The sequence below is a fragment of the Prunus persica genome, chromosome G1 (assembly GCF_000346465.2).
Source record: "Prunus persica cultivar Lovell chromosome G1, Prunus_persica_NCBIv2, whole genome shotgun sequence".
In the NCBI taxonomy this organism is placed as follows: Eukaryota; Viridiplantae; Streptophyta; class Magnoliopsida; order Rosales; family Rosaceae; genus Prunus; species Prunus persica.
Genome location: NC_034009.1, coordinates 5,609,855 through 5,618,484, shown reverse-complemented (window position 1 = coordinate 5,618,484; position 8,630 = coordinate 5,609,855).

The window sequence follows — 8,630 nt, the reverse complement described above, 5'->3', positions numbered from 1 at the left end:
CTGGTATAGGAGGGGAGTGGTTTTGAGCTTATGAAATATGAACTAGATCTGTTTGATACATTTAGTCTATTTGAGCTAAAATGAAGGTTTTGTTTGGGGGGGGGGGGGGGGGTGGGGCTTATGTTAAATGGGCTAGTTCTGATCGCTTCTCTTCGGCTATTTGGGCTTAAGTGAAGGTTTTGTTTGAATTTTAGCAGAAAGTATGAACCAAAACCCACAAAAGATTTACCAAAAGCGGAGATGAAAATTATCTGTTACACTTGATAAATGTACACAACCATCCTCGTAGTTTTAAGTTTTAACTGCTGAGCTTCAGTATTAGCTCTTGATTTTTCAAGAATGAGACTCAGACTCGATAATAAGGTCATCTCCAACCTATGAGGTCAAATTCAAAATATCCCAAATTTTAGCTCAATTTTTCTCTCAATCTAAAAAAAGTAAGGGACTAAAATTTGGAAAAATCCAAACCTGAGGCCAAATACCAGCTATTGCCTGGACTGGAAAATTTTTTGATAGAGTCCACTCAAAGTTGACGTAGCCCATGTGCAAGAAGGAATCAAAGGGGCGCCATGTGTCTTGTTGTTGGTGCTGCATAAAATGTCGCGCTCTAAGTGTCTCAACACTTTTTTTCTTTTTTCTTTTTTATTCCAACAATAACCCAAGTCAACGATCCATATTAAATCCAAGTTATTTTAATGGTAAAAAAAAAAAATCAACGGCTGAAATTTAAATCCAATGGTTAAAATAATACTTTAAATTAATCTAAATCATATACAACCCCAAAACTCACTCCAAACTCTATAAATACCCACATATTTCTCAAATAAAATTATATTTATGAAATTTCAATTTTTTTAAGGTCAAATAGTTCAAAAAATTAAATTATGAAGTTATTTTAAAAGATTAAATGAAGAAAAATTAGACTTCAACTATTCTTAAGTAATTTAATAAAGTTGCGGACTTAAAATTTGAGTCTAAAGGGTTGGGGAAAAAACGGTTCGAGTCCGGTCAAAACCCAAATAGTTACTTTTTGGAGGAGGAAAAGTTGGGTTTATAACCAAATGAGTTGGAAAAGGCCTAAGAGCAGTTCCGATGGTGAACTGCAGCCTGGGCAGGACACGGCCTAAGTCCAGGGAAGTGCTTCCAGCGGGCCATGCTTGCCAGGGCAAGCTATGGGACCCACGCAACTGGGCCAGCCCGCAGGCCAAACCAGCCTGACCTCTAGCCTGGGTTTGCTGACATCAACAACCTAAAAAAATACTTACATTTTTAGAATTTTTTTTAAAATAAAAACTTAGTCATATTCTTCACTTCCCACATCAAAACTCTATACAAATTCCTCTCCTCATATCTTATGTGAATAATGATTGCCATGACAATGGGTGAAAACACCACAACCTTTTGCAATAGCTGTCACTATTCACGTGAATAATAACAGCCCTTTCCTTTCTTTTCTTTTTTTTTGGACAAAGTAACAACCCTTTCCTTGCCCTTACTCTTTACCATGGCAAATGGATGGAAGTGCTCTAAGGGAGTTGTGATTACTCGTAATCATGATTAAGATCCTTGTGCAACTCATTTGCACAAAAATAGACCTTAATGTTTTTGTTTTTTTTTCCAACTCTTTTTTTTTTTTTGGGTCTGATTTTGTGTTTTCCAACTCCAAATCACAAAAATGTACTTCTAATGGGGAATTTTGGCCTAAGCCATTCGGGGGCCAGGCTCCACGGAATTTTTATTTGTTCCATCACTTCTCACATTTTAAATTCTCCCCAATGCTACAAAAATTATATAATAAATAATAAATTTTAGCTTTTAACCCCTAGCCTCTCACCAACAAAACCCAAAAATCTAATAGTTTGAGAGGCTAGATTTGATTAGGAGGCCAAACTCCTAATCCCTTGCCTCACCACTATACATGCTTTTAGCATCATCAGTTAAATAAATGTTGAAGGAAAAAAGAATTTTGTTTAAGCAGTTTTTCTCTCAATCGGACGTTTGCACGTTATTAACGTACGTATATAGGGAGGAAAGTAAGGAGGGGTAGTGGAAAATACATGGTGTCCGCACAATAATAATGTCCAGATGTCCGTATAGGAGAAAATTTGTTGGTTTGAGTATGAGTGCATTTAGGGCCAGTTTGACATTGTTGTGCTGTAAAAATGATCGTTGTCAGATTTTTCAGGAGAGAAATCAGTTGTGAGCGCGTGTGGTAAACTTTCTGTTAAAAGTGTTATTGGTACTGATTCCCGCATAATGAGAAAATGATTCCCGCATAATCATTAAACTCAGTGCTTCTTTGAAACTGATTCCCGCATAATCAGAAAATGAAAGCACCTTATTAGCTGCTTTCCCTTATAGCTTTCTCTTAAAGCAATTTTTAGCAATAAGTAATTTTCTCATAGTTTACCAAACAGGGTGGGTTTCCCAAAATTTTAAAAAAAATCACTTATCACCCAAAATAAATGATGTCAAACAGGCACTTAGGCCCAGTTTGGGATTGCTGTCACTTTTTTAAAAAGTTGATTATGCTGTGCTTTAAAAATAATTAGCTGTAAAGTAAAGCAGCTCCATGTTTGGTAAACAATATTTTTAAAGTGCTGTTAGTGCAAAAAGCAGTGCGAAAACTATTTGGTAAATTTTAATATAAAATTGTTGTAACTGTGAATAATGACTAAAATAGACATGATGTTGAAAGTGTTATGTACTAATCATGTGGTGGTAGTGGTGGTGATGGAGTGAAGGTGGAGTTGGTTGTTGTGGTAGTGGTGGTGGTGGGGATGGATGTTGTGGAAGAGGTGGTGGTGGTGATGGAGTGGAGGTGGTGTTGGTGATGAAGGTGGAGTTGGTGGTTGTGGTAGTAGTGGTGGTGGGGATGGCTGTTGTGGAGGAGGTAGTGGTGGTGGTGGTGGCAGTGGCCGCATGATGGTGGTGGTGATGTTGGTTGTGGAGGTGGTGGTGGTGTTGGTTGTGGAGGTGGTGGTGGATGTGGAGATTTTGGAGGTGGTGGTGGTGGTGGTGATGGTGATGGTGCGGAGGATGAGGAGGAGGAGGATGTGGTGGCAGTGACAGTGGTTGTGGAGGTAGTGAATGTGGTGGTGCAAGTGGTGGAGTTGGATGTGGAAGTGGAGGTGGTGTCATTTTTTAAAATGAATGATAGTATTTTGGTAATTAAAAAAATTCATTAAAGGTTCATCTCTGCTCTTTTTGAAAGCAGCTTTGAAAAGCAATCCAAAGCCAGCTTTTAAAAACTACTGTCAAAAGGTCACTGCTTTTAAAATAATCTGGATATTTTATTTTTACCAAACACTTTAAACAGCTTAACTTTAAAGTGAAATAGGTTTTTGGCAAAAAAAAGCAATCCCAAATGGGGCCTTAATCTTATATCCAAAACTTATCCTGGAGTAATTTTTTTTTTTTTAACAGGTAGTTTATTATTTTATATATCTTCTTAAAGGATAAACTTTCATTTAATTAGTCACTATTGATAATATAACATTAGAAGGCCCTCTTAGAATTTTGTTTCTTTCAAACACATCTCACAATTTGCCCACACATCTCACATTATATTTATATATTTTCCAACATGGATGGATGGATGGATGGATGGATGGATGGATGGCTTCACAAATTGGAGCTACCATGAGTCAATCGCAGTCATAGTTGCACATACACACTGAGGGTCCAACAATATGATCACAAATACCAACCCCATCATTATATTGACTAGCACATTTTGCGTTACAACAGTCAGTGTTGCACTCTTAGGTCCACAAACCTAGCCCCGCCGTGCACAATCTTTTGGGTGGCTTTGGTCCACGATCTTCTGGATGGCTTCGCTGCCGGCGGTGGACCGCAGAAGTAAGAGCACATGCAAAGTCCAGGTGGTAGTTCCGGATGGCAAACCCCTTCAGGTGGGAAGGAAATGGGTTGAGAGAGAAACAAGTTTCACCATTCTTTTTTGCTTTTGAAGCTTTATTGCAATTTTTACTGTGCCTGCTTTAATGGGTGATGCAGTATATATAGATATCAATAGCTACAATGTCTAACGCGAGTTTAATTGATTAAGAGTTTAGACATATCTAGAGTCTAGAGGATCGGATTCTCATTTATGAAAACTAGGCTTTAAGCACATGTGTTGGGTTTGGTGGTGTAAAATAAATCTGAATAGATTAGAACACTGATTGGCTCCTACGTGTGTGGTGAGTTTTTTTTAAGGGACTTCAAAGAGATGGGATATAAAGTTTTTTTGCTTTTGTTTTTATTTTTGATAAATGACAATTTGACAGAACTTGGCCGTGGGAGTGATGGGAGAAATCCTCGTCAGGTTAGGTCCCAGGCCCAAACGGGGGAGATTTTGGAGAAATTTAAGGCGGGTACGGGGATCCCCAAATTTTAAAAATCCCCGATAAGAGATGAGCTGGGGATAGTCCTCGAACCTGACTCAATGACTAATATATTTTGATAAAAAGTAATATATTTATTTTAATTAGAATAAATAAATTCAAATCGAGAAACTCGCAAAAATAAACAATGGAGAGAACTCATAACATCAAACTCAAAATCAGGTCAAAATCGAAATAAAAGGAGAGAATCTAACCAAGAAAAAACAAACATAGCATTCAACATCTAACCCACAAAATCAGAACCACAATATCAGAAGCCAAATAAGTCTTCCCTGACATGAGAGAGAGACAGAGAGAGGGAGAGAGAGAGATAAAAGTGTAGGAGAAAGGAGAGGAGAGATGAATAGCGAAGAAGGCAAACCAGATGGGATAGGAAGGAGACACGACGACGACAGAGGCCGAGGTTAAAACAGACAATGATGACAGAGGATGAGGATAAAAGAGACAATGATGACAGAGGCTAAGGCTAAAAGAAATTATGACACCCCTTTCTTCGTTTGAAACCCACGTCTCGGGTTGGGTTTCATATCCCTAGTTATTTGAGACTTGAATCCGAAGGCCCATATCCAGTCTGAGACACATTTAAGCTCACTAAACAATGGTCAGGATCCATGTCCATTTTAATTAAAAATATCTCATCCAATCCAGCCCACCAAACACAACCTTAAGACTTTAGTAGTTTGATCATCTTTCTCATTCTTATTACCAACACATGAATAAATAATATTCATCGAGATAATATATTAAAAAGTCACTCAATTTTATGGAACTTGAAAAATTTGTAAAACCCACAAAAATTTGTGAAATAAGTAAGTCGTAAATAGGTAATATTTGAGAAACTAGAGCACTTGAAAAAGAAAATTCTAAAAAAGTCTACGAAACGAAACAAATTCATCCTCGCTTTTGCTTAAAACACCTTATCTTAGAAAAGAAAAAAGAAAATGTTCCAAATTACAAAGGATTCATATGTTTTACTCCATATGTCAAAAAATTAATGTGGTTTCATTAAGAATACCATTGTGATCTTATATCCTTTACGAATCTTAGTTGAATCATCAAATTTCGTCTAACGAGGCATTCATGAATTGATATTAGGCAAACTAGGCATATAATGACCGCGCTCCTCTGGCTTAAATTCACAAAAACTGGAGATTTGACTAGTTCAGAGACGGAAGAAGAAGAAGAAAATGACAAATTGATAAAATTTATTGAAGATTTAATGTAAAAAAATGTAATTGGCGATTGCCTCCTATGCTGCGAGTGGCAGTGCTCCAGGCAGAGAGACCATTCCCTGAGCAACACAAACACAGCAGCAGGCAGCGGCCATTAGTCCCAAAAATGATTAGGTTGTTGTGGTTTCACCTGGTCAACAGCTCACCTTTCACGTGAACCAACGTGGCTGCCTTATTATTATTATTAATAACCATATGTTCTATGGATCCATGGATCCAATCCAATCTACACCAAATTATCCAGTACAAAATTGCCACATCAAACCTTCTAACTTGTAATATCCGGCCGGGTTTAGTCGCTCGGGCTAAACTGAACTATTTCAATTAATTACACATATATTACTACTATATAGTGAATTTATAAATGCTAACGAGATTTAATTTAATAGAAAATGATTTTGACTTGCAGACTAATGGTCTTATATGTTCAAACGTTCATGACACCCCCTTTCTAATTTTATTTTTTTAAAAACACTTATAAATGTCAATATTAGACAACCATCCAATTCAATATATGACTAAGACTCGCCTCCAATTCAGTTCAAACTGAATCAATAAATGAATTACTATCCATTTGAATTAATTATGCAACAGGACACCCCAACACCTTGACTTTTCATTAATTAAACGTCTATTCGTACTACCCATAAGCCTCTGATTATTAAAAAATAAAAAATAAAAAAAGTAAAAACATCTTTTACCATCATTCAAGGGTAATTCTACCTCTATTTTTCTATTCAGAAATAATTAATTTAGAAAATGATTATAATAAAAAAAATAATCAAAGATGGCAAATCAGATGATTAAGCATAAAAATATTTCTTCACAGCAATGATCAGCGAATTGACATTTGTGATTTCGTGCGCATTTGGGTCAAGTTCAAGAAGAAGCTAAATGGGCGTTTTGGTAATTTACGGCAACATGCCATGTCATTTTCTCTTTCCTCCTTTAATTTTTTTTTTTTTCCTTCCTCCTTTACGTGCTTCTCGGTAACCAGCGCGCACACCGGAAATGACAAATTGACCACAACTTGACCTGTACCCCCCCAACCCGGCAGGGTATAATAGTCATCTCGTTTCTTTTAGTAGTCAATGGTCTGATGATACGCTAAAACCGTATATACGCCGTATCTAAGCCACAAGCAGGCCTGGCACTCTGTAACGCTAATTCTACGCGCCTACCTCATGTGTAGGTCACGCGTTTTCAGGGCTTGTACTCTTTCCTGCCTTTTCCATTTCTTATAATGTTTTGCTTATGTTAATAAATGCTCTCCAAATTAAGTTTTTGAACTCTATAGCCCTTTAATATTGAATTGCATGCAACTTTGGTCCTTCTGGCAAAATCTGTTTGCTGTTAACCAAATTTAGGAGTAAAGAGTTATGAGTAGGTGAAATGTTATTAGCATAGAATGACTATATGTAGTGTTAATAATAACTCCATTAAGTAGTATAAATAATTCATCCAATAAATCTATTTTTTTGGTCTATTTTTGTTAGGTAAAGAGGGGGCCGAAGCCCAAACAACTTTTTTGGCATATTTTTTTAATACATGCGATAGTTTAAATTAGAGGGAATGAGAATTTCTCTCGCACATACAAATGATGTCATAGGGGTTCAAACCTGTTACTTTTTTTTGTCTATTATATCAACTTGTTGGTAGCTGAAAACTAGCCCTTATCATATGGATATTACTTTTTCAATAACATAAGTTCTCCTTCCAACATGACAATAATTAGTTTTTTTTTTATAAAAAAAACATGATCATGATAACAATGAATGTGTTTGTAATTTAAATGTATTTATTTTTCTTAACTAATTACATTTCACTGTGACAATATTTAATAATAAATTGGATGGAGTTAGGCTTAATTTTCGGAAGGATCATATCGAAATCAGGGGATTTCAATTATAATTCAAAAAAATTTGGAATGAAAATTATCTTCCAATTATGTTTCAAAAAATATTATTCGAAAAACTCATAATTGTTTGGGAATTTCGGAACTCGGAATATTTGTTTTTTGGAACATTTCGAAATTAGTTCAATCCAACTTACACCGTTAAATGTTGGAACTTTTAGATGTTGAAATTGATTCAAAATTGAAAATTTTCGAATCTAAATTGGCTGTAATTTGAATTTCCAATCTAACTTGCACTTTTGTTTGGATTTATGTATGTCGAATTTTGTAAATGATAGAACTTACAGTAAAAACGATTTCATGCTCAATAGAAAGTGCAAAATGAGGCTTCTTTTAGCATAAATTAAACTCATGAATCTTGATTCCCAATTTTCACAATTTTTTCCGCATGTCATTTAATAAGTTCCATGCTTTTTTTTAAAAAGATATTTTCTATTGAGAGGGGCGATAATATACTAAACTCACACACACTCCACAAATGCTAGGACTTGAACACATGACATTTCCTGGCTGGGGGAGCAATTGCTCCAAACCACTACAATATTGGGTCCTTTGGAATAAGTTCCATGCTTAAGTTGCCAAACAATGAAAATATCAATTTCTCCTATTTAATTATTGACTTTTAACTGAATCCCGAGTTATTGTAAGTACAGGTATGAGAAATGAGACTTGGGAATGAGAAATCAATTACTTTCTCATGTTTGGTAAATCCAGGTATGAGAAATCATTGTCTGGCCTATGAAAAAGTAGGAGAGAAAGTGAAGCCATTCTCCCAACTTGAGTTTTGTTTTCCCTTATCATGGGAAAGTTTGAGAAAATGAGCCAAAATTAAATAAATATTTTTTATGAGCATTTTGTCCCCATTAACAATTTAGAATTACAATATATCATTAAATGTATTCTTTTTTCATTTGATTTAATATGGGTATAATTGAAATTTTATATAATTTTGTTTTCCATTCCTACTCAAAACAAACATGGAAAATGAAATAAGGTGATATCTCCCAATTACTTTCCTAGCATTACCAAACATGAAAAATGAATCTTCCATTTTTCATATCTTGGAAAATGACATGG